Source organism: Pantherophis guttatus, chromosome 5 (genome assembly GCF_059756535.1).
Source record: "Pantherophis guttatus breed Tessera chromosome 5, ASM5975653v1, whole genome shotgun sequence".
Lineage (NCBI taxonomy): Eukaryota > Metazoa > Chordata > Lepidosauria > Squamata > Colubridae > Pantherophis > Pantherophis guttatus.
In genome coordinates this window covers 49,563,829-49,590,602 of record NC_142067.1, presented here as the reverse complement: position 1 = coordinate 49,590,602, position 26,774 = coordinate 49,563,829, and the positions used below count along the sequence as shown (strand labels likewise).

General features: G+C 35.1%; 1 long non-coding RNA gene across 1 annotated transcript in view; it reads right to left on the bottom strand.

Moving 5' to 3' along the window:
* LOC117671043 (uncharacterized) overlaps window positions 1-26,774 on the bottom strand; it is an 86,358-nt gene that overhangs the window by 36,341 nt on the left and 23,243 nt on the right. Inside the window, exon 2 of the long non-coding RNA XR_004592753.1 lies at window positions 16,125-16,321. This is a non-coding gene — a long non-coding RNA (uncharacterized LOC117671043). The remainder of the gene's footprint in view (window positions 1-16,124; window positions 16,322-26,774) is intronic.

The following is a 26,774-nucleotide window of genomic DNA, read 5'->3' as shown; positions in this document are numbered from 1 at the left end:
AGGGTATTTGAAGTTATTATGCTTGAGCAATGATTAGAAGCAAAGCAAATAAATATGTGAGTGAGTTTGGGTATATCTCATAAAGGTATTATGTATACAGCATGAGATGCAGAATATAAATGTGTTTTTTCTGATGATACTTATGTTATAAGCCAGTGGTAAAAAATTAGGAAGGGTGGGTAAAAGAATGTGTGCTTTTATTAGAAATTGAATGCTACAGTAAATTGTACATAAAACAACACCTCTACTTCTGCTCTTAATACTATTTAAGGAGTCTCCAAGATGACCACCCTTTTATCAAAGTAAGTCTTATTTCTTTAACTGGGATTGCAATTGTTTAATTGATCCCAATATTGTAAACAAACTAACAAGCAAAGATTTCTCTGGGTGATTTTGTATTAGCCAGAAGATAAAAATTTACAAGGATAAATGGGAGAGAAGAATCCTGCTGCTGCATGAATTGTGTGACTCGTTTATTCTTTATTTTTCTATAAGGTCCTCGTATCTTCCTAACCTGGGAATAAGTGCACTAACTTTGGTGATATAAATGTCTGAACTGGTATGCCAGGACAAGAGTCACTGCTTATTTCAGAAGTGATCTTTATGTTTTCTTAATTCTTCCACTTTAACCAAAATTGTATTATGACCTTCAAGCCATTTGCTTTGGATCACAATGTTATGTGAACTACATTTCAGTGAATAAGTAACAATCTGAAATCAGTCTTGATTTTTAAAGACTACAACCATGGATTGATTGATTGCTGTTTATTTGTTTGTTTGTTTGTTTGTTTGTTTGTTTGTTTATTTCCTGCCTGTCACCCATCTGGCTTCCATGTTTAAGATAGGATCAGAACTCATGGCCTCCAGTTTCTAGCCTGGTACCTTAACCACTAGACCAAACTGACTCTCATTCTACAGAAATAGTCTGCTACTACCTTCTTCAAGGAAGTTTGCAGTTACCAAATTTAGATAATTCCCATCTAAGCACTAACCATGCTTAACTGCCAAGATAAGCCAAACTCAGCTAGGTGCTGCCACCTGCTGAGGGAGATTAAAATCATGACGATTTTATTTTGGATTGTCAAATGTTGTCTGTTCTATATTTTGATTTTCCTCGCAATCCAGTAAAGAACACCCCAAAATCTTGCCTTTTACCTGATCTTCCTTTTGTTTGCACCATGTTTATGGTCAATGAACATTTGTATTTCTAAAATTCACTACAATCTAAAAAACTATTTTTTAAAATAAAAAACTTGGAAAAATATACTCATCTTTTCTTATTTTTCTATTTTTTTCTTCTTACTTTTTAAAAATTTTCCTCTTCTCTTTTTTTCTAATTCTTATTAGAAAATGCATGTAAAGTATTCTAAAACAATGCAGCAATATGCAGTTTTTCTTGATGCTGAAGATGGGAAGATCCTTTTTCTGTAGCTCCATGAAAACATACAGGGTTTTGGTTAAAGGCTAAGGCAAAGATCCAGAAATGTGTTCATTCCAGATCAATATAGTCATTGGGAATGATTGAATTACATTTCAGTAGTATGCTTAGCATTCTAAATACTGAGTGTGTATGTGATGCAGACATATAAAAGGATTTCTCAAATAATACATGATTATATCCCATATCTGCATTGCAGCTCTACTTAACAAAGGACTGAAAAACGATTTCCTTTTATATTTAGCAACAATTCAGTACATACAGTTTTATAATACAAATGGTGACATGTTCTATTGTATTAGAGAATTAGCTTATGTTTATAATTCTTTTCTCTCCATGATAACCCTACAGTATTTAACATTCAGAAAGAATTTCTGTGTTGCTGTGTTGTTAAAACTACTTTAACTGTGATATCCGATAAATGCATTCTAGCATATGTTGAAATTTTTACCTACAAAATTTTAAGTTGAAGCCTCCAAAGGAGACTAAAAAAAAAAAAAACCCTCATCCCATGTCATTTGTGAAAGAGATCAGAGATAACTTGGCAAACTATATTGCAAAAATAATTATATCATTATCCAGCTAAAGATAGTTGAATTAAAGTCTCATTGAAGTGAATAAAGGAATTATCATAGTGCAACTGTTTGCTAAGTTTAGATAAAGATATGTAGAGAGTTGGAAATGTTTTATGTATTAAAACTAATACTAGTTTTTCATTATCTATCAGCGTGACTTAAGTAAGCACTTAGACCAACATTAGGATCATTATTGAGCATGTGACAAGGCAATATCTGTGCAAAATGGGAAGTCCTGCCAATGGCAAAATTCTCCTGGTCCTGCTGCTTGCTGTCACTGCTTGTTCACCTCTTTCTCTGAGAATGGAGATAATGAGATGAATCAGGAAACAGAATAACAGAATATACAAAACAGAATTGCTTTGTATGTTCCACTGGCAGGATTAGGTCTAAAGCAGGGGTCTCCAACCTTGGCAACTCGCTAGCTGAGGAATTCTGGAAGTTGAAGTCCACAAGTCTTAAAGTTGCCAAGGTTGGAGACCCATGCTCTAAAGGAAAAGGATGAGTAAATGAATACTGGAACTGGATAAGGAATCCACTTAGGGGCATCATTGATTATTGCCTTTCCAAAAGTATTGCTGGTGCTGTCCATATTATATTTCTAAATCTATTTTTATATATGTACATGCTGGAAAAAATTGCAAAATATATGTGGCAATGAAATGGTTCAGTGGTGCAACTTTCCTATTTACCCAGGTAATATACCTGTTAGGTGAGTGGACTATTCAGACAGGAGGAGGTCCAAATATTACACCCAATGCCTGCAGTATGAGATCACAAAAGTAAAATTTATCTGGGACTTCAGACATGCTTTTGATACTTGTCTCAATCTACACTTTGTGCACTATTATTAGGCAAGCTGTATTTTGAAGGATTAATTTTATTATTGAACAACTACAGCACTCTCAGTCAATCCAAAATGTTAATAAACCTCAAACCTGAATATTTAAGAAAGTAAAAGTGAGGTCATGGCTTTCTTAGGAGAATATCTATGTGTGCACAATTATTGGGCAACTATTAGCGTGCAGAATTATTATGCAATAAATGAAAAATGAAAATTTCCCCACCTCACTCATTTATTTTCATATGAGAATAATAAACAAACAACTCAAATTTACAATTAAACATCTCTGACAGTTCAAAAAAAAAATCAGTGACCAATATAGCCACTCTTCTTTTCAATAACAGACATAAGCCTTCCATTCATGGAGTCTGTCAGTTTCTTGATCTGTTGACGATCAACTTTTTGTGCAGCAGTAACCATAGCCTCCAAGACACTGTTCAGAGAGGTCTACTGTTTTTCTTCACCATAAATCTGCCATTTAAGAAGGGCCCACAGTTCTCAACAGGGTTTAGGTCAGGTAAGGAAGGGGGAGCATGTCATTATTCTTTCATTTTTAAGGCCTTTACTGGCTAGCCATGCAGTGGAGTATTTAGATGCATGTGATGGAGCATTGTCCTGCATAAAGATGAAAAGATGCAGACTTTTTTCATATCACTGCTTGAAGAAAGTGTCTTCTAAAAACTGGCAGTAGGTTTGGGAGTTGATTTTGAGTCCATCTTCAACCCAAAAAGGTCCAACTAGCTCATCTTTCATAATACCTGCCCATACCAGTAGCCCACCTCCACCTTGCTGGTATCTGAGTCGAAATGGAGCTCTATGCCCATTACTGATCCAGCCATGGCCCATCCATCTGGTCCGTCAAGAGTCACTCTCATCTCATCAGACCATAAAACCTTTGAAAAATCTGTCTTCAGATATTTCATGGCCCAGTCTTGTCATTTCAACTTTTATATCTTGTTCAGTGGTAGTAGGATTTCAGCCTTCATTACCTTGGGCATGTCTCTGAGAACTGAATACCTTGAACTTCTGGGCACTCCAGGTAGGTTGCAGTTCTGAAATATGACAGCACTGGAGGATAATAGGTTCCTGATAGCTTCATGTTTGATTCTTCTCAAATCATTGGCAGTTAGGGTATGTCTTTTTTTCTCAACACATTTCTTGTGACCCTGTTGACTATTTGCAACAAAACATTTGATGATTCTGTGATAATGCCCCAATATCTTAGCAATTTCAAGAGTGCTGCATCCCTGTGAAAGCCTTTTTACAATTTTTGACTTTTCGGAGTCAGTTAAATCTCTTTTTTAGCCAATTTTGCCTGAGGAAAAGAAACTGCCTAATAATTATGCACACTTTGATATAGGATGTTGATGTCCTTAGGCCACACCCTCCCTCATTACACAAATACACATCACCTGATATGCTTATGGCCAACTAAGCATTCAAATTTATACAGCTTGGAGGTGGAAAATATGCATAAAAATGATATGGTCAGAATACTCACTTGCCTAATAATTGTGCATACGGTGTATGTGCATATCCCATATATGGATGCTATGATATTGCTTGCCTTCAGATGACATTTGCATAATGGAGGAAAGTATAAGACATCTTTATGCATATGTATGTGTAAGTAAACAGATTAACTTCACATATAGCAAAATCAGGAAAACATACTTTGAAACACACACTGGCAGTACTGCATTTAAAATTTGATATGTGGCAAAAATCATTTTTTAAAAAGCCCAATAAAATAGCTTTACCTCATCATATTATATAACATGGCCTCATATGACAGTTTTGTTTTCTTGCCACTAAAGTTAAGTTATTAACAAGGCCAGAGTCTCTCTGTCATAGAGATGGGCAGTTCAAAAATGTGATAAGTAAAATAAATAAAAATAAATAGTAGGATTGTAATTATAATTCAGATTGTCTTCAAAACCATCTTAAAAGAATACATAGACACATGTACTGTATATGCTGCTTATAATTGAATGTATAGCTATGCGTGTGTGTGTGTGTGTGTCTATGTGAGATTTACCTAGTTACATAGAGAGTGAAAGCTTTGAGAAAGAACATATGAATAATGTTAATTTGGGATCTACTCAAGCTGGATGACACCATTATGGGTTATGTTGTTTTCAATCTTTTTTTCTGGGGTACTTTGCTCAGAGCTGTCATAGAAACTTCAAAAACAAAAAAGAATAATAAAAAACCAGCTATTAGCTGTTTTTCTATCAGCTGTGAAAACTCAGGAATACATTTTTTGACATTATGGAGCCTCATTCTTAATCTTACTGATCTGAAAAAGAGTTTATCTTTTAAAAAAATTCAGTAAGTTTATGCCTCATTGGCTGTGAATATTTCTCTCCAAAGTATCATATAATGGATCGTTTCTTCTAAATGCGGATGAGTGCCAGTAGTATTTAGGCTAAAGCAGGCCTACTGAGAAATAGGAGGGAATTATTTGCATGCTTGGGAACATCCCAAGAAAGGAAGAGAGGAGAAAAAAGGAACCCTCCACAATAGCCTATAGCCTTTATGACCTATTGGATATTGAACCCATTGAACAGTAGGGAATGGAAGATGGAATGAATAGACTTATGTAGTAAAATTGCATTGTTCCCAGTTGAACAGTAAGTAACTAGTAGATTTTTCTACATTATTTTTAAATAGTTTAAAGTTACTTGAGAAAAAAATAGGGAGACTGAGAATGTTTATAAAACAAGAGTTTTACTTTTAGATTGTAATGTACTGCTATTGTTAATGCACAAAGGGAAATGTTGCTAGTATTAATAGAAATCAAGAATACTGGTTTATATAAATTGTGATAGTTCTCTGCCACATTCAATATAAAGTTTCATGGACCATTACGCAAAGAAATATCCCTTTTGTAAGTTAAGATCAATGTTTGGAGCCAATAAATATTTTCTAGACACAGCAGTAACTTTGGCCTTCATCCAGAGTCCTCTCATGGTCATTACTGAGAATCACGTATCACACTACACCCTACATAATTATTGCTTTTTAAAAACAGCCACATCCAATTTTCTTCAGCTAAAATATAGGATTACTACCATGGCTTTTATTTCAGAGTGTGGAGTGGTGGAATACATTTAGTATTTACATGAATACCTTAAACAAAGGCATTTGTGGAGGTGGGGCAGTAAGCAAATATCAAAATCATCATTCTGCCTCCATAATGCAAACTCCATCCATTTATATGTACTGTAATGATATTGCAGGAATATATAATGATACAGTACTTTTGCATGAAAATGTCAGATACTGTGGATGACTGTTACCAAAATATAATGTACAAGAAATTTGTGCTGCTTAAACCAATGCAGTGATCAAAAGAAAGAAATATATGGGTCCTGGCCCAGGGCATTTCATGTGAAATCACTACAATATTTTTTTTTAAATGGAAAGAAGCATTCTTTCCTGCTAAGTTGTCTGTCTGCAGTTCTTCACCAAGTACTGTTTCTTTACTGAATACCACTGTACTGTAGAGGGATAGCTTTGTGAGGAAAGTGATACAGATGAAAACAATGCATAATCTTAAGAGAGGCAAAGGGACACAATTACTGAACCACTTCTATTATATTCTGCAGAGAAGAAGCTTGTTTGACATGCAAATGAAAGAAGCCACTGAGTTCCATTTAATGGTGTTAATATTATTCTATGAAAAGTACACACAGCATATAGAGTGATGTACTTTTCAAGATGAGTGATGGTTTGGCTTCTCCTCATCTGCACCACTGTTTCCGTGCCAAAAAAATATTGTTTTGCCCGCTTCATTATTTTTCATTTATCCTTAACTAAATAATTATTTATTCTAGTGGTTAAGGCACCAGGCTAGAACGTTGGAGAACTGCGAGTTCAAATCCTTTGGGCACAGTCACTCTGTGCCCAGGGTTGTTGTTGTAGGGGAACTAGAGGGAGGAATATTTATTTATTTATTTATTTATTTATTATCATATTTATATGCCGCCCTTCTCCCGTAGGACTCGGGGTGGCTCACAAAATAAAAACAATATAACAATAAAAATACTAAAACGGCCAATTTAAAATCCCCAGACAATTAAAACCTCGCGGCAGATCAGGGAATTTGCTGAAAAAGCCAAGTCTTCAGGTCGGCGCAGAAAGTGCGGAGGTTGGGAGCCGTCCGGAGCCCAGTGGGTAACCCATTCCAGAGGGTCGGTGAGGCCACAGAGAACGCCCTCATCCTGGGGGCCGCCAGCCGACATTGTCTGGCCGACGGCACCCGGAGGAGGGCAGTCCTATGTGAACGCACTGGGCGGTGGGAGGCCGGTAGGAGGTGGTCCTGCAAGTACCCCAGGCCCATGCCATGAAGGGCTTTATAGGTGAGTACCAGCACCTTGAAGCAGACCTGAAGGGCCACCGGCAGCCAGTGCAGCTCGTGCAGGAGAGGTGTTACACGGAAGTAATGGGCAGCTCTCGTAACAACCCACGCAGCTGCATTCTGGGCCAGCTGGAGCCTACAGATGCACCCCAAGGGCAGCCCCATGTAGAGGGCATTGCAGTAATCCAACCGAGAAATAATGAGAGCATGAGTGACTGTACAGAGGGCATCCCTGTCTAGGAAAGGGCGTAACTGGCGCACCAGGCGAACCTGTGCAACCCCCCCCCTTGTCATGGCCGTCAGATGATCCACCAAGGACAGCCGTGAATCAAGGAGGACGCCAAGATTACGAACCCTTTCAGAGACAGTAAGCAACTCCGTCCCCATCAAAAGTGATGGGGATACTAGATCATGAGATGCCGGTATCCACAGCCACTCGGTCTTGAAGGGGTTGAGTCTGAGCCTGTTCCTGCCCATCCAGACCTATACTTCCTCCAGGCACTTAGAAATCACGGAAAGGGTATCCCTGGGTTGATCCGGGGTGGAGATGTACAATTGGGTATGTGCTAGATGTGCTAGATATGTTCACCACCTTGAGTTATTTCTAAAAATAATAAATGTGGGATACAAATAATAAAATTAATTAATTAATGTTTCTATATGCATATATGCATGCAACATACACACAGAAATTTACACAGTGGGCAGTAAAGCAGGATTTTATTGTAGAAATTGTCTCTCTGTTGGTTGGTCGGTCTGTGTCTCTCTTGCTCTCTTGCTCTTTCTCTCCCCGTCCCCTTCTCTCTATCTCAGCAGGGAGCTATCATTTTATAATTTCCCCCATCGTGTCATGATGTTATTTAATAACCTATAATGACCACCTGGCACAGTAAAATAATGAAATGTTGACTCTGCTGAATATTTAAAGACAAAATCTTTCAGTAAAGACAGCTGTCATTAGCTCATACAGCATTTTCTCACAGTGAATGAGGATACATATGGTTATTTTGGCATATAAATAAAAACCCTTTTGTTTGTTAAATTAGCTATTTAAAAGCAAAGTCAACCAAATACCCAATGATCTAAAAGTATACCATTTTATTTTACCACGATCACCCAACCAAGAAGAACATGAACATAATATTTCAAAAACAACTTCAGGTCTTTGAAAGAAACAGAAAATGGTAGTGATAAGAGAACTTAATTACTTTGATATCTTTGGGGAGAGAAATTCTGATAAGCTTCATTCTTCCAGCAAATTCCTGTCTTGTCTTGCTGATAACTTTCAAAGGGTAGATGAAGACATATGGAGTTCAACTAACCTTGACTTGATTCTAACCTAGGGAGAATATAAGTCGATAAAGTGAAAGTAATGGCATCTTTGGGAGAAAGTGCCCATGTAGTGCTTGAAATTAAGGGGAATTAAAATTGAATACATCAAAAGGTGGACCTTAGAAAGATAGAGTTTAATAAATACACAACAACAACAACAAATAAAATTTCATGCCAGGAAATGATATAGAAAAAAATTGGAATTGGAATAGAAAAGGAATTTGTAAAAAGGGAGATCTTCTTTATTCAATGAGGAAAAAATAAGAAGGAAGATAGCAACAACCAACCAAGCAAACAAACCCAATGTGATTGTATAAAACTCTTAGTAAAAAAATTGAAAATAAAAAGAATTCTTACAAGAGGTGAAAAATGGATAATCATCAATGAAATATATTGCACATATAACTAGACTAGCTTTATAGAGCAAGGATAAGGTAAACTAAAGCTTAGAAAGAGCTGAGATGAGTAAGAAAAGTAAAAAAAAAACCAACATCACACACACACACACACATGATACTTCAGCTATGTTCAACCTAGAAAGAAGAGAAAGTAAATAAGATACCAATTGCTAAGTGAAAATAGTAAAGAGATGCCAACTATTTTGCCTCAGCTTTCTCTGATGCTATGCATTCCACTGAACAATTGTGTAGAGTGTATTGAAGGAGGAAAATTATAGCTTGAGGCAAACAATGCCTACTGACCTTACAAATCTCCAAGGCCATGTGGATTGCATTATAGGACAGCATCAGAACATGCTGATGGTGTGGCCATGAAAATACAAAATGACTGCAGAAGGTTAAATGTCCTTGTCTTCAGAGGGTGAAAAAAAAGAGGTTGAGAGAACTATAGACCAATTAATATGACACTGAAAGCTGGCAATATTTTAAAATAATGAATATGTAAGAATCTGTAATCACAGTGGAGTAATTAATGTTAGCATACTGTGGCTCCATCAGGAACCAATGGAAACTGTCACAACTGGAAAAAGAAAAAAAACTAGCAGTGAAAATAATCAGGAGATTGGAAACTTAATTTATATTATGAGATACTGAGGGAATTGTTTCGCTTTAAAAGGGATGGTAGAAAGGGCTATGGCAGATGTTTTTAAATATAGGTAGTCCCTGACTTACAACAGTTCATTTAGTGACTGTTCAAAGTTACAACGGCATGAAAACATGACTTATGGTCATTTTTCACACTTATGACCGTTGCAGCATCCCCATGGTCACATGCTTTACATTTGGATGCTTGACAATTGGTTCATATTTATGACCGTTGCAGTATCCTGGGGTCATGTGATCACCTTTTGCAACTTTCTGACAAGCAAAGTCAATGGGGAATCCAGATTCACTTAACAACCATGTTACTAATTTAACAACTTCAGTGATTCACTTAACAAGAAAAGTCGTAAAATGGGGCAAAATTCACTTAACAAAATTCTCACTTAACAGCATAAATTTTAGTCTCGGTTGTGATTGTAAATTGAGGACTACCTGTATCTAGAAAGGTGTCCTGCATAACAAAGTCAAACCTGTTACGTATAATTTATTTATTTATTTTATTAGATTTTTATACCGCCCTTCTCCCACTGGACTCAGGGCGGTGAACAGCCAAGAATAAAAACATCACATACAAAAATTTAAATTTTTTTAAAAAAAGAATTAAACAAATTTTGCCCCAATAAATTTAAAACACCCCAACTAAAATCAATTAACAATTAAAAATATCTAAGGGTGTGTGTGTTAAACCAGCCCAGCTTGATGAAATAAAAAAGTTTTAAAGGCACAGAGATCTGGGATCCTACATATCTCCGGGGGCAGGTCGTTCCAGAGGACAGGTGCTGCCACAGAGAAGGCCCTCCCCCTGGGGGTCGCCAGCCGACATAATCCTAGAGTAAAAGCTATAGAATAATTATCTTAAGTTGCAGAAATGGAAATTTGGGTCATACATTAGGAAGAGCTTTCTAATAATATGAACAGTATAAGTACAGAACCAATTATCCAGAGAAATGATGGTCCACATTTCATTGCTTCTCCAGACAGAAGCTTGATCCCAATTTGTGAGCAATTTTAAAATTTAGATTCTTGCACAGAACAATTGAACTTGATGGGCATAATAACCTATTCCAACTATATATTTTTGACCAAATGTGCCCTTCTAGAACATAAAATATAGATTACACCTAAGGATCAAAATGAAAATAAACTAGCTAAATTCAGCATAGTTAATGTCCTGATTTCCATTTTCCCAATCTTTTTTAATCTTATGGTCCAGGCAATTAATCATGCAGATATAATATCTATTTATTTATTGGAAATGTCTTTCATTGTTTGTTTAAAAAATCCAGAAGTTGCAATTTACAACAGCATAACTATAAAACCTGGGAAACTGTCTGAATTTTCCATAAACATCTTGATACAATCAGCCTAAATAGTGTGAAGGATTTGTTGTACAGAAGATGGCAGTATTTATTCATTATTGAAGAGCACCAAGATATAGCTTTTAGTTGGTGGGGGAAGGGAGGGGGTAATATATTTTGATGAGAAAACTATTGAAGAAAGAGATGTTAGCAATTAATTCTACTCAGTCATTCACTAAATGCTCATCTAAGGTCCCAATCATCCAAGAGATATGTGTAGTTTTATCTTATGCATTTGCGGATCAGTCTGAATTAGGTGATGTGTGGGCAGCCATTAGGTGATGTGTGGGCAGCCATTCTGACTCATGGATTAAAGCAGTGTGGGCAGGAAAAGAGAATGGATTATTTTTCATTAAATGGGATTAAACATCCAAATGAAGCATCCTGTTTATTATAAAATATTTACTGTAGGGTTAGAAACATTTATTTTAATTCTTATGACTTTAAATTTTAAAGGAACATTTAAAAAAAAATAACAGGTGTAGCTGTTAGCCATCAAATACTTCTATAAAGTCAACAGGAGGTGATGTCCAATTATATCTAGGCTTTTTAGTGAAAAATCTTTTCCCTCCCCATTTGAAGGAAGGACTCATTGAATGAATAAGATGTCAAATTAAAATGTCCAGTTCAGTATAGAAATGCAGCCCCATCCTAGTTCCAGAACCAAATAGGATTGATTCAGAGGGATTCAGAAACTATTCCAATTAAAAACCAAACCTGATTTTGACTCCACTGATCTAATTGTATGTCAGTGTTCCAGTGTTTGGATGTCTTTGCTAATTCTTTGCTTATCTATAAGAAGCAGGGAACAGCTTCTGTCTTCTTAAAGTCACTCTATTGAAGTCATTGAAGCATTTGTTTCCATGAGTACAGCATAATTGTATAAAGCGAAGAGCATTTGGGGACATAGAAGAATGGGAACCCTGAAGCCTGACTGTTAAAATAAGTATTCATTCAACATAACTTTTCACTCCAACACTACTCCTTTCTGAAAAGTTACACACTTTTTTTTAACTAGGACTATATTTATATCTGCTATCATCACTCATATTTTACACACATAACCCATAAATTTTGTTTCTTGATCAATGATCAGTTGGCTTTGTTTCTATTTACTCAGTCTACAGAAAAGGTTGCTAATTTTTATCTGAGGAATATTTGTAGGAGTGAGGGCTCATTCTCCCCAGAGCCAGAGGTAGTTTAAACTAGTGATTGGGTCTAGAGTCTTTGCTTACAAATTCCCCATTATCCATCTGACTATTTTTTTTCTACAATCCTGTTTATTCTTTTACCTTCCTCTAAATGTGGACTTCTCTCAGTTCCCCACTGCCTGGTCATAGTTACCAGATTCTAGGCCTTTAGGAGCTTTATTCCATGACTCTAGAATTAGTTTTCTTCTTCCTTTCACATCTGTAGAAATGAGATAGCCTTAAAAAAATTAAATACTTTTTCATATGATTAATAGGAAAGTAAAAGTATTAGTCTATTCTTATTTACTAATGGTTCTAGATTAACACTGTTTTAAATTATTTTGGGTGTTGGAAAGTTAAGGTAACACCCCTCCCAGCAAGTTACATTCACTATAAAACCTATGAAATGCATCCCCTCCTCCCATATGAGAAACTTAAAGTTCCCTTGTAATAAAACATTCACAACAAGCTGAATTGCTTCTGATTGCTGACAGGGAGAGGAATAGGAGGATAGGGGCAAATAACCCAGTGAACAAAATGGTTTGTGTTTACTGACCATATCTCAGATATAGTATAGCAACCATGCTGACCTACTAGGAAGGGATGAATATTCATCATCATTATCCTCTTTTAATGACCACATAATTCATTGTGGGGTGAAGTCTGAGCAACTGAATGGAATTGAGTGTTTACTGGCTGGATGCCCTTCCTGTCGCCAATGTGGAGTTTTTTTTTCCAGCAGATGTATTCTTAGTGTGCCCAGAGAGAAATATCTGCCTCTACCTAGGATTGAACTCACAGCCTCTTGATTGTGAGGCAAGAGCTCCACCTCTAGGCCACCGCACCACTCAGAAGGGATGAATATTAATAAGGTCACCCAAATGGGTTTATGAACAACATTTCAGCCTGTTACTTTAATTTATACTGTGTCTTCCGTTTTCTTTGTTTTGTCTTTGTAATATGGTAAATCAGAGGAATATAAACTATATTCTGGTTTTGTTTAGGGGCACTCAGCAAGCTGCCAATGTTTTATTGTGAGCTAAGTACATGCTTTCATTTGAATGCTTAATAAATTTATGTTGTATCTTCAAAATGATTTTGTTGCTTTAGGAGATCCAGATTTTGGCTACATCAACATAAACACACTTAATCTTACCTTAGGTCACTGATATAAAATGTATTGTTGTTTTAGTTGTTTTAGGATTAATATTTGTACATTCGATTATGAGTTCTTTTATTGAATTGATTTGCAATTATTGTAGATACTATTTGTTTTATTTTATACTGTGCCTTCAGTAAGTATGTGGAAACATGAATACATAAGCTGGAATGGGAAAAGAAGGAAATACACAAAAGGATGGGAAAAGATAAATAGTATTAGGAATATACAGAAGGAGATAATAGAATAAATAGTTGGAAGGGACCTTGCAAGTGTTCTTGTCCAACCCACCTGCTCAGATACTTGATATCACAATCCATTCCAAACATGAATATTCACACATAGGACACAAAGCTAATAACTGAAGTTCCCCAATGAAATCCAGATAAAATGTTCACTGTCTCTATAAGATGCAAATTTACTGTTCTTTTCTTTTCCATACTTGAGAACAAAAAATAGTTCTGATGAAGGATATTATCTAATAGAACTTACAGTAGCAGTTAAACTTATATACTGCCCCATAAAGCTTTACAGCACTCTTGAGGAGGTTTACAATGTCAGCATATTGCCCCCAACAATCTGGGTCCTCATTTTACTGATCTTAAAAGGATGGAAGGCTGTCAACCTTGAGCCCCATCAGGATTGAACTCCAGACTGTGGGCAGAGTCAGCCTGGAACACTGCATTCTAAGCACTGCACCACCAGAGTCCAAAGCTCTTGGAGGTGCTAAATTGCTCATGAAGCTTCAAGTATCCATAAGAAAAGAAAACGTGGAGCAAGAGAATAGGGTTTGTGTTCTAGAATAATGGAACTATGGACACTTGAAGAAATAAATTAAGCAAAACATTGAAGTATTTTTATTTACAAAATACTGGGCCAGTTTATTTAATTTAAAAATCTGATCAGCAGTTAATTTGTCTATAGTTTTTCATGTGGTATAGTAGTGGTTCCATTGGAAAGAAAATGCTACATTGATTAAAAGGGCAAGTCAAGCCAATATACTGTATTTTTGTATAAAATTACAAAATTGCAAATATGGTAATTTTGAGAAATTACCTTCTTATAAGTTATTGTAGCAGTTAGATTTAAAGCGATGGCCAGTCCTACAATTAATTATGTTAGGTATTCCATTCACATGTTATTCGAAGTACCTTTAGCTAAAAATTACATAATGCAGAAAATAAAGACTGGAACTATCTGAAACCACAAAAACATTGATTTTACAAAGAACATATGCTTCTGTCCTTAGATCTCAATACACATGGAAATCACTTTTGCTGTTTCATATTTCTTTTTTTAAAAAAAATATTTTTTATTTTATTTTGAAAATTAAGGTAAAATACAAACTCCAAAAAAGAAAAAGAAATTTTACAAAATAAAACAAGATAGACAAAACATTAAAAAAGAAAAAAAAAGAATATTGAAAATACAAAAGGCAAAACCATATATATACATATATTATCCCCTCTAGTTGAATACTAATTAATATATTAGAACAATATTAGTTCCTTCCCCTTGTGAAGCAGGCCCAAAATTTATAAACTTCTTCCTCTCTTTGCAACCAATTTGATCTGTCATTTATCTACTCTGTATAAAGGCAAAGTAATTAACAGGTGAATCAACAACAAAATTAAAGTTCAAAGCCCTCTGTTAGCAATCTATTATTGTATTTAAATTGTAGAAAATCTACAACAGTGTCTTATTTACCATAAATACAACAGTCATTATTTATGATCCATCTGGAATCAAATATCCTCATTTGATTCTTAATAATAAAATTTCTCAAGATTTTTGTTGAAGGTTTTCTCAACAATTGTGTCTTATTCCCCAAAATTATAAACCTCTGTGGTTGATCCATTTTCTCCAAAAAGTCCAATCCAAATTGTTTTCCAGTTAGATATAATAAATCCATTCCACAATTACCATCAATCTTTTTAAGAAAGTCCAGTTCATCAGTCATCGATTCTGTTAACTTCAAATCTTTAGAATCCATATCATCTTCAGCCTTCTCCCACAAAGCTGCAGTTTCCAAGCCCAATTCCTTCTCCTTTAAATATGCCAAGAGCAATTTAGATTCCAATCCATTCAGTAGTGAGTTTGGTTTGGCTACAGTTACTTGTGTCTGGATATCCTCTAGGTTGATTTAAAACCCTTGTTATTTTGTCAAGCTTTTTATAAAAGATTTCAATTTGAACATGTAGGTTAAAAGGCATTCTTTTTTTGATGGCTTTCCAGACGACTTACGTTGGTATATTGTTTGCATTTTTAATATAGTGCTGTAACTGGGCATTCACAACCAGACATAAACAGTTTCTTTCAAGACTACGGGGGTTAGATATAACAAAGTAGCCATAAAGAATGTTGAGATAATATTTCTCACAATAAAGGATGTTTTAAAAAAATAAAACAAAAAAAATTTCCATGAAACATAAAAAAAATTAAGACTAGAGCTTTTTAAAAGTTAAAAAAATCTGAAATCTCTGTAGTGAAAATCTGATGCAAATGAAAATCTAAACAGATTATTTTCACTAGCTAGAAAACCTCCTTTGACTTTCATAAGGAGAAAGTGAAAGTAATTCAGAACAGCAAAGTAAAACAGTGAAAAAACATTAAAGAATTCATGTTAAAATCCAGCAAGGAATTAAAGTAAATCAGCCCTCAAACAGTCAATTAACTTTTGAAAGAAAAATCAAGATAAAAAAGAAAATTCAAACAGTGGAATTAAAATACAGTGTGCTTAAAAAAAAAACCAACCCAAACAGCTGAGAGGAAAGATGGAGACTCAACTCTCTGACTGCTCCTACCAGGAATTGCAGTCCTCAAGATTCCTTCTTCTCAGGAGGGTCCACAGTTGTCCGAGGGTCATTTGGGGGGGGTCATTCCTAGCTTCTTTGGCAAGCTGCCAAAGAACCCACTTTGGCAGCAAAATCAGCTATTTTTCACCAGGAGAAACAAATCTCTCCATCATTCAGCTTGGGAGAAGTCCTGTTGTTTCGTATTCCTGTTGTGAAGATGCAAAGCAATGTACTTTTAATTCCATCTTTTAGTTTGAGAACAAGTTCCTTGCGCTTCTTATCCTTGTAAATTGCTGTAAATTGTTTTAGCAAATATTTCATGTATATCTATTTATTCATTATATATTTTCCATAATTGGCTATTTTAAGTCAAAATCTGCAAAATGGTGGGGAGGACCTTAAAATCTAAGCCCTACTCATGCATGTGTGATGTAGTCATATGCACAAAGGAACATGTTTTATACTTCAAACTTGCAGTGTGGTAAAAATGGATCAAAGAGATACTACACTAAAGCAGTTGTGTATGAAACAAAGATTAGTAGAATTAAAATTCATCTCTTACTCTTCTATAGAAAGTACACTAATTCTCATGTACATATTATCATGTAATCTCAAATAAACAATCCCATTGTAAGAATGACAATGTGATATTCCTATCTTCATATGTGATCTCCTAAAGAGAGATGGCTGATTTTTATAGCTTGGATCCTGATATACATTGGAAAGTTAATATGCAGAAAATGTTTTAATCTGCTGTATCTCTGTTACCAGCTGTACACTACCAATAGTGGATCTTGGAGAACAGGAAAAATAAAAAATGAAAAGTTGGGGGCTTTTAAGAAAAGGATAGCAGAGATGGAAATGAAGTTTCTGAAGTTATTTTGTTGGAATCTAAACATACATCTCAGATCAATGCTATTTTTATATCACCCAAGTTTCAGCAAATGACACATTAATTACTCTCATTCTTAAATCACTATTTGTAGTGACTGGCTTGACATTTTAAGTATAAGGTTATTGAACTGTACAGAGTGAATATGACTTCTGAATTACTAATCTTAAATGTATACAACTGTCACAGACATGTACAATATTCCAAGTGCTCAGGGAAAATGTATTTTTATAAACCTTACAGATAATGGCAGGTTTATTACAGGGAAGCATGATGATTTCTTCCTCAATGCTAGATCCATTCAGTAGGTTAAAAATTCTTGAACTGTAGGTTGTTACCTTACCACTATTGTCTTTGCAGAGAAAGGCACAGAGTTTTTGAACATCTGATCATCCTTGTGAAAACAAACCACAGGTAAAGTCAAAACTCATAATAAGCTTTTCTCCCCACTTTGCCTAGGCAATTCTTACAGAGTGGTTGCAGCTTAAAAGTTCGAGAAATCCTTGTGATAAGATAGTACAGTATGCTTATTTCCTGCCCATCCGTAACCCTAGTTAAATCATTGATTATACTTGTGAATCAGTGGAAAAAGGAGAAGGGGACACCCTAGTACTTGTTGGTTGGACACTATAAAGGATGACACGGGGATGACCATGGTGGATTTGAAGGAGGTGGTGCAATACAGAGGGTTATGCATAATGCTGATCCATAGAGTGGCCAAGAGGCAAACAGGACTGAATGGCTGAGGACAATGACAATGACTTGTGAAGTAGAAATAAATGCATATTAATTAATCAGGATAAAAGAGTTGGAATGGACCTTGGAGGTCTTCTTGTCCAACCCCCTGCTCAGGCAAGAAACCCTACACCATTTCAGACAAATGGTTGCTCAATCTCTTCTTAAAAACTCCCAGTGTTGGAGCATTCACAACTTCTGAAGGTAAGTTGTTCCGCTGATTAATTGTTCTAATTGTCAGGAAATTTCTCCTTAGTTCTAGGTTGCTCATCTCCTTAATTAATTAATTAATCAGTCTAGAGGGTTCTGATACTATGAAGTTTAAGAACTTCTGCAACAAATATATTAGTAAAGTACAGAGTGAATTCCATTCCACAGGATTTTATATTATTTTTGTTTGCTTTCAGTGCAAAATTCTGAGTACTGTATGAAAATTTAGTTTCCTCACACAGAAAATTCAAAGACATGTACCGTATCTATTACTTTTTGATCTGACTGTTTTCCCTCCCATTCTTTCATACAATAGAGGCACTTCCAACTTCTTTCAACTCATTCTTTTCTTCTGTTTCTTAACTGTTACATAGAGACATTCATCAAAGGAGCAAAATAAACAAGAAAAGCTCAGATTCCATTTGAAGCCTATAAAAGTCTAGTGTTTCTGCTTTTTAAAACTGAATCTGATAACTTTTATTTTAAAACATATCAAAAGTTAAGCAGGGAAATCCACATGCTTTTTTTCTATGTTAATTTTTTGGGGGATTTATTGATGCACTAGAATAGTAGAGATTACGTTTAACATTTTTTAATATGTGATGCTCCACTGTATGAAAAGTTTAACCAATCTGATGATAACCAAAAGTAGATTCACATATTGCACATATGTGAAGTACCAATATCATCTCAAAGCAAGATGGGCAGCTAATAAATTTAATATCAAGTGTTTGGCTTTGGGTTAGTCTCTTGTATTAACTCATTGTGGCTTATTTTGGACTGGGATAATTGATCAGAATTTTTTAAAATGCTAAAGATTTGTGAAAGCAGTGAATATCTTATTTCACTGGTAAGTTTTTATAATGCTTTTCCTTTTGGTGTCTCATACAGTACATTGATTTAATCAATCTGAAGTACCATAGGATTCTACTTTTGAATAATAATAACTTTATTCTGAATTGATCCTGCTATCTATTAAGGATGTGTTCTAGATAATTGATATTCGTTTCAAACTGAGTCAGCTATGTAATCAATTAGCAATCTCTAATAATTATTATTAAAGAAATTTTATTCTTCAGCTGCAAGGAAAAATGCACCAGAGAAGCCTTGATCATTTAGGCAAGAACAGAGGAATATACTTTTGTAATTAATAGAATACTTTAGTGCTGCTATAACACATTTAGGCGGAAAAATTCTTAATCTGCTTTATGCATTAGCTTGCTCAAGGAAACTAGATAAGTGGAGTAGCTTTACTTATTTCCTCACTGAAGGTTTTTATTCAGCTCTGAACCAAATGCATAATACAACATTCATTGAACTCTATCTAATTTTTCAAAAATGAAAAAAGAAATCTATTGAGTACTTATTTTGCTATGCTTTAAAACAAACATCTAACATTCTGGTAGCTAAACAATATTAAAAGTATGGTTTCTATGTTTGTTTTTTTGGCTTTCATCCAAAGATCTGCATATGGTAGATCATCCATTATATTATTATTATTTACTTTATTCATTAAACATGAAACTCAGTCAACTGAACATTCAAAAATGCATCACAAATACCATTGACTGGTGCTAATGGTTGATGCGAGTTGCTGCCAGCGTCCTACGTATCAACCAAGTACCTTCTTAAGATGTACAATGTTCCAGGTAGCACAGTTTTTTGCAGTTCCGCTGGTGTTATTGCAGGAAGCTGCAATTTGTTGATGTATCTTATAAAATTATTGGACATGGTACCAAGTACCCTGATGACAATGGGCATCACTGTTACATGTTTCATCCATAGCCGTGTAGTTTCGGTGACTAGGTCGCGATATTTCATGATTTTTTCCAGTTCTTTTTCTTTGACTCCAGCATCTCCTAGTACCACAATGTCAATAAATTGTACATTTCGGTTTTCGACAACTGCGATATATGGATGTTGTGTTCCAAATGACGATCCGTCTGTATTCTAAAGTCCCACAAGATCTTCACCTTCTCATTTTCTATAACTTTTTCCACTTTATGTTCCCATGACTTTTTGGTTACAAGTAAATCATATTTTTTACATAATGACCAGTGGATTAATTAATTTAATTATTAATTTAGCAACTCGGCCATGTCTAGCTTTGTATTATTATTATTATTATTATTATTATTATTATTATTATTATTATTATTATTATTATTATTATTATTATTATTATTCATATTTCTATGCTGCCCACTCTCCGAGAACTCTGGGCGGCTTACACCAAAGACAGTATACTAAATAGCATATTGCCCCCAACAGTCTGGGTCCTCATTTTACCTACCTCGGAAGGATGGAAGGCTGAGTCAACCTTGAGCCGGTGAGATTTGATCCGCTGATCTGCTGAACTAGTAGCTGCAGTACTGCACCCTAACCACTGCGCCACCTCGGCTCAAACCTCGGCTCAAACTTGTAATCAGTTTGTCCGATTTTGCTGCATTCACATATTAAATGTGAAACAGTTTCAACTTTGTTGTTGCAAAGTTTGGATTGTCGGTGGATTTTTGTATCTTTGCTTTCATAGCATTAGTTTGTAATGCTTGTTCTTGAGCAGCGAGTATTAAACCTTCCATTTCTTTCTTGATGGTTCCCATCTTAAGCCATGCCCATGTAAAGTTGTCATCACATTTTCCTTCAATGTTTTTCAAGTGCTGTCCATGCAAAGCTTTGGTTTTCCATCTATTTAATGTCATCTAGCTGTTTTTCCTTATATTCTGCTTTTGTTTCTGTTGTTTTTATAATGTTCCCCATTTTCACAGTCTGCAGCAATTTTTCTGTACTTGTGTGTTTGATTCACACAATCAAACTTCGTTTTAGCAACAGTCAATGGTATCTGTGATACATATTAAATGTCCAGTTGGCTGAGTTTCATGTTTAATGAATAAAAGAGATAATAACAAGAAGAAGAACAAAAACAAGAACAACAATAATAATAACATCATAATAATAACACATCTTTGTATGGCTAGTAAGTGCAATTGTCATGGTAGTTCCTGGACTCCACATGAACCAGAAAACCTTCCTGAAGCCTATACAGTTATAATATTTATAATAGCAAAATAATTTTTTTCTTTGACTTAATAAAAATGTTCACATTTATGATTTTCCATCAAAAAAATTCTTGAGAATGTATTTTCTTTACCTTTACTTTTAACAAAATATATTCTTCTTTAAAAAAAAAAAAAAAAGCAGACAAGCTATGCTTTGATACAAAAACATTACTGGCATCCTAGATGTGTTGAGCATTTAATGCAGCTGGGCTGCTTTGCTAGAGTTTGCATAAAAAGACACACATCATTGTTCATTTATGAAATGGCAAATGAAAGCAAAGGCTTACTACTGTGAATTTGACAGCAACTGTTTTCATGTCTGCGTTGTTATTTCCAACTAATGTAAAAATAAAACTATTTTCATGAAATAGTTTTGAGTTCCCAAGGTGCTATATGATTATGTGATGTGTTTTTCATTTTTGTCAATGCCTGTGCCAAATGCCACTATTTAAAAACTGAACTCTGAAAGTTTACCTGTATTATAATTTTCCTTAATTATTTTTTATTGTTGTTCAGATTTGTGCCCTGGGATAATATGCACTCAAGATTCAAATGTAATGATTCATGAAAATGTTATCAGAAACCTTCCTGGCAAACAAAGAACAGAAAATATGTCATAATTTCAGTGTCAGTGTTCCGAGTAACACACCCATTGAAAGCAGAACTCTGAGGCAGGTAGTTTCCTGAAAGAACATGTTTATTGGATACATCATATTGGCACAGCCAGTGAAAACCAACTCTAAAAGTTCCCACAGTTTTCATTTAATTAAAAAAGCATAAATCCATAAATTCCCCCCCCCCCCCAGTCTTTCTATCCCAGTATATTCATTGTCCAATGAATATAGCTGGCAGGCTGCTTGGTCACTCCTCTCCTCCTTCAACAGCCACCTATTACAATGACCTTGGTTCCCACATGAAAACCTTTTGTTTTGGCGACTAGCTGAGTTAACTACTTCCCCCCTCCCTTCCCCCTCTCAGGCTTTATGGCAACTATGAGGCAGCACAAGATGGCTTCAGCCAAGTTCGCTTGAGAGTTGACATTCAGTTTCATTTGTAATTTCCTATATTGGATAAGGTTATATAAAAGAGAACTATTTCCCAACCATAATGTGTAGTTTTATAAAAATAATTCTTATTTTAAAAAGATATAAAGTTTACTGAAAATAATTAATAACTTATCAATCATGAGATCTCATTCAATAATCACCACAAAAGTGTCACATTCTAATTGATCTCAATGTTATTTTTTTTCTATTTTACCTGTGTGTCACTTAAAACCTATCAAGACCAAGGCACTAGATAAATCATACAAATAAAACTAGTACAAGAAAATAACATTATGTTTACATGCATATTACTGACAGTGGGGATAAATGCAATATCAAAATCTATTCAAAAGTTTTCTTTCTTGTGAAAAAGGCTTCTTGGGTGTGTGTTATCTTTTTTCTTAAGCCTCTTGACAATTTCTTTTGAATTTCTCTTAGTCCTTTGGAATTGTAATTATTGTTGTAGGTGTAGGTTCTACTGCTGGTGTTTTTTATTCCATGTCTTTCTAGCCATCTGAAGTATTTCTATCTGTGGAGTCCCTGGTGCTCTCTGAGGTTGAGAAAGCACCAAGGACTCCATGTTCAACCCTGAGCTACATATATTCTTTTTTGATGGTATTTCTAGCTGCCATACTTCTCAGTCTGAACAACCCAAAGGAGTAAGTTCCTTTGTGAGCTTTTCCTTTGAGATTAATTGAAAAACGAGAAGAAGGGAGAATGCAAGCCACTGGAGGGAAGATTGTACACTAAAACACAGGATATTCTCACACAATTTTTGGCCCCACATATATTCAGAAATACAAAAGTCCATTCATGATCATGACTATTTATGTTGAACTCAGGCAAAAAAAGCAATTTCTCTTTCATCAAATTGAATAAAATTTAATAGAAAAATGCAGGGTAATTTTTCTGTGGAGTATTGGTAGAAATACATGTCTTTTCAGAAGAAAACCTCAATGACCTCAATTTAAAGACCAGGAAAATATTTATAAGATTGCAGATTAAATATATTTTCAAATACCCAAGATAGATTGTAATATTGTAAAAATATTTTTCAAGCAGCAGCAGCAACTTGATAAACAAAATAAAACCATAAATATGAGGTTAACTTTAAGAGCACGTACACACACCGGGAGGGGGGGGGGTTGCAGGCAGGCAGGCAGGCATAGAGAACGAATTCCTCATATATGTTACCTGGACATAAGATCGAATATAAATATAATGGTTCTTTGAAACATAAACTACTGCTGTACCCATCATCAAAAAAGATAAAGACAAAAATATAAAAAGACATGGATATGCCTCAGATTCAGAGTGAATTTTTAATTTTGGACAACGTCCAAAGTTTCATAAGGAGTTTTCAATAAATGCTTCCTTATTTTTAATTGCATATACAGAGAAGTTCTTGGGGCGTAACGAGACACAATACCCTGTCAGACATCTGTCAAATACTCATGAGGTATGAGGAGATCAACCCTGACTGCTCCTTAGAAGGCCAGATCTTGAAGATGAAACTCAAATATTTTGGCCAATGGGAAGGAAGGACTTACTGGAGAAGAGCCTAATGCTGGGAAAGATTGAGGGCAAAAGAAGAAGGGGACGACAGAGAATGTGGTGGCTGGATGGAGTCACTGAAGCAGTAGGCGTGACTTTAAATGGACTCCAGAGAATGGTAGAGGACAGGAAGGCCTGGAGGAACATTGTCCTTGGGGTCGCGATGGGTCGGACATGACTTCGCAACTAACAACAACAAAAATGGTTTTTCTTCTTTCATATCTAGTAGATAACTTGTCACAAATCCTTGGCCAGAACTGGCCTGTATATAGGGCTGGCCTGTATAACATTGATTTCCTCATGTGTCATTGAACATTTTTGTCAAAGTATATACTGCTTTATATGAGTTTTATAAATGTTAATGGAAAAATAATTATTAGCCTCAAATATTCTCTCCTGAAGAGAACTTTACCTGTGCTGAAAAGAATGAAGAAAATTCACAGATGAAAAACTTTTTCAAAGCAAACGAAACATTAGTCAACTGTCAAATGTCCTTAAGATTGTGAGAACTATATTTGCACTTACATGAAGGCAAGTAATATGACTACAAGAGAAATAAATTTCCCAGGCAGTAAAGAGAGTGCTTAATTTGGTCTTATGGGGGATTATCTGGACTTCAATTAACATCTTAAAAGTTCAGGAGACACCATAGATGCAATAAAGAGTGTGTAATTATTCCCCCTAGATAATCACTTGTGCTTAAAATGAAATATAACATTTTTTTATGATGCATACTTTTGGAAGCCTTCCTTTAGAGATGCAGTTTCTCAGCTGTGTGGGTCACTGATGCTTAATTATGTGAAAATCTAATTAAGCAGTGCGCATTCTTTCACATAAAAAAGACCTGCCATCTATGAAGAGAACTTTGAATTATATCTGGTGAACAAATATCATATAGTTCTTTCTGTACTTACATGTTCATTAAGGTTTACTTCTTAATAGCATAATGCTGACATTTTTCATAAAGAATATTGTTATCCCAATGTATAACATGCTGGGAAATGCAAAATGATCAACAAAAAAGCTAGACATACTCATAAGCGTTCTTATGTCCATGACCTTGAAGTATCAAGTGTATGCATGAAAACACACACACACACACACACACACACACACACACACACACACACACACACACAGGTTCAAATATAAATGTATTGTATTTATAATAAAGAAAAAGTAAACTGTATCACCTTTTATCTTTGCCCATAGCTCCATTTTTATCTAATAATATCTCCAAATGGGAAATCATTTAAAGTTCATCTGTTATAAAAAATAATGGTATTAATAGCAGAAATGACAGAAAGTAGCAACAAGACGGTTTGTCCACCCCACAAAAAAATACTAACCTTTTGAATTCGTTATTTCTCATTATACTGTTTAAAAATAAACAGCTCATACTTTATATTTAGTAATGACATTTTGAATATATTCTTTATCAGTTGTATATTTCTAGTTGCCTGTTCCCTTCAAAATACCATTCTTTAATCATAAATTACAGTAAAATATATATTTGCAGCATTGATGCAGCTTAGAACATTTTGGGAACTGGGAACTTCATGGGCAATTTAAATAAATAATCCCCAAACTCAATCCAGGAAGTTGAAATTAGACAAGTTTCTTTTTTCCTTTTGATATTGTCTGGTTTTCTTCCCCCCACCCCCACCCCTCCATCCCAACTCAAAGAAAGACAGTCAAGGAGTTGTTCAATAAAATCTTTCAATTATTAGTTTTATTTATTTATTGAAATTTTGTGCCAAATTCTCCAAAGTTTATACAGCTGTCCATCTCACAAAGCAACTCTGAGTTATAATAGGTAAAAAAATCAAAAAATCATGCATAAGATAGTTTAAAACATAACAATGCAGCGAGAGCATTTATTCTGTACCAAAGCAATCTAAATAACATAGCATATCATGGGTTATACCAGGGGTGAAATGCTCCCGGCTCGGGCGACTAGGTAGCAATGGCGGCAGGCAGTTCGGAGAACCGGTAGCAAAAATCCCTGCCCCTGCCCCCCATGCCCAGCTGAGCCACGCAATCATCAGAGGCTTTTTTTTCTTTTAAATGTCTCTGATGATCCAAGCTCTGACGATCCCAGCTGAGTTGCCTGCTGATCAGGCAACTCAGCTGGGATCGTCAGAGCCTTTTGAAATCATTTTTTTACATGGTTTTACATGTAAAAAATGGTTTTAAAAGTAAAAAAAAAATTGGACACGCCCACCCAATCACATTATCCCCCCCACACACACCAAGCCACGCCCACAGAACTGGTAGTAACAAATTTTAGATTTCACCACTGGTTCATACTAACACCTCAAATCCCATGCCCTAAAATTATTAAGAAAAATTAATAAATACATTAACTAATAATAACAATGACATGAAACTGGCAGTGAAATTGTAATCAACAAGTTATTTTTATCAATGCTTGTTATCAGGATAATGCATAGGATGCCCCAGGAAAAAAAAATTATAACAGATTGCTTCTTGGTTTTATAAACTCCCTCCCCCACTTTTTTTTCCTGTTGGATCTCTGTTTTGTGTAAGCAAGTGACATGAAAACACAAACTCCTTTTGAACTCATTTTTGCAATATTCTGCAAAGATTATTTCAGAGGTGGATCAGAACAATTTTTAAAACAGATATCAGCATGAAAGCCATTTGGGTTACTTTGGGTTAGTCACTCTCCCAGTCCATGATGCCACATTCACTTGTACCCCTTCTCCAAAAGGCAGACCTTGAACTTGCAGAAAAAAGAAGAAAAAAATTAGGCAAATCCTGGTTATGTATTTCTTGGCTAGTTATATATTTCTCTGTACTATATCTTACTAATTTTTTGTCTTGATTCCAACATAGATTGAAAGTTTAAGTCTTTCTTGCTAGTGTCTGTGAAATAGTCATTTTGCTGATGTTGAGATGCTTCTTTTAATTGAAATTGTTTATAGCACAATTGCTCTAACTCTTCCTATTTATTCTTTAAAAAGAAAACAATGTGTTTCTGCATCTAGCTAGACTAGTCAGATACATAAGTGATGGTATTTTGTTCCAATACAATAATGTTTAATTCTCATGTGAGACATATTTTTGTTTTAAATACAGCTATGCCCAAGCCTAGGCTTTCTCTTAGACAGTTTTAATAAGATAGGCTGTTCTTGGAATT